Genomic DNA, 237 nt, shown 5'->3' on the forward strand with positions numbered 1-237 from the left:
CACTAATCCCAGTGTCAAGCCAGCTTCTTGATCTTTAGTGTCATTCTTAGAATGATGACAAGGTTCTTTGTGCTTCTGTTCTGTCTCTCTTGCCTCTGCTTTGTATAATTTCCTTTGAACCATTAATTTCTATTCCTGTTCTATATTAACAATATTGACAAGTGCTGATTTTCAAAAATAGGATAATTACTATATATTTTCCACACCACTGGTTCTCACCCTTTAGCATGCATCTAA

This window comes from Galeopterus variegatus, unplaced genomic scaffold (assembly GCF_000696425.1).
Source record: "Galeopterus variegatus unplaced genomic scaffold, G_variegatus-3.0.2 Scaffold12487, whole genome shotgun sequence".
Lineage (NCBI taxonomy): Eukaryota > Metazoa > Chordata > Mammalia > Dermoptera > Cynocephalidae > Galeopterus > Galeopterus variegatus.